The sequence below is a fragment of the Propithecus coquereli genome, unplaced genomic scaffold (assembly GCF_000956105.1).
Source record: "Propithecus coquereli isolate 6110/MARCELLA unplaced genomic scaffold, Pcoq_1.0 Scaffold517, whole genome shotgun sequence".
Classification (NCBI taxonomy): Eukaryota; Metazoa; Chordata; class Mammalia; order Primates; family Indriidae; genus Propithecus; species Propithecus coquereli.
In genome coordinates, this window is record NW_012151030.1 from 342180 (window position 1) to 342746 (window position 567).

At 43.4% G+C, this 567-nt stretch overlaps 1 pseudogene across 1 annotated transcript; it reads right to left on the reverse strand.

Annotated features, from left to right (window-relative positions):
- Positions 1–4: 4 nt before the first annotated feature.
- Positions 5–557, reverse strand: LOC105820283 (annotated as a pseudogene). Its single transcript, XR_001138005.1, has one exon. The product of XR_001138005.1 is annotated as a phosphatidylinositol transfer protein beta isoform pseudogene (transcript).
- Between the last annotated feature and the right edge of the window lie 10 nt (positions 558–567).

Here is a 567-nt window from a genome sequence, read left to right on the forward strand (position 1 = left end):
TCCAGTTGGGTCCCAAAGGGCCTCTCTTGGTCTTGACTGACTGGAATAATGCTGGGTCTTCATCAGCTTTGTAGTCTGCTGGTTCAACTTGACTTTGATCTGCAATATCTATGTGGACAGTTTCAACAGTTTTCCATGTGTTTGGATCTAAACCGTGTACATTTTCTAGTGTTCCCAAGTCTGGTTTTGTGCCATGTTTCAATTTTAATGAAGAAATCATCTTTCATATATTCATTCGTTGCAATTGTTCTACAGTAGGGGTATGCATTCCAGGCTTTCTCATGAAACACCAAGGAGCCCTCAGGAGCAATCATCCTCACGAATGCAGGAGCTTTGCTCTTTATATGATAAATTTTGTGCGTATACTGTCCCTTTTCTCCATCCTTCTCATAAGGTTCATTCTTTAAGACTTCAATTCCTTCTGCACCGCCAGTCTCATTCTTACTAGCTTCTGCAACAAAGTAAAGCTGCCCAACCTGATACTCCTGAACAGAACATGGCAAAACCACATGGAATTCCTTAATCAGCACCATTTTCCCGGGACCCCCTCACAGCTGCCGCCGCCTG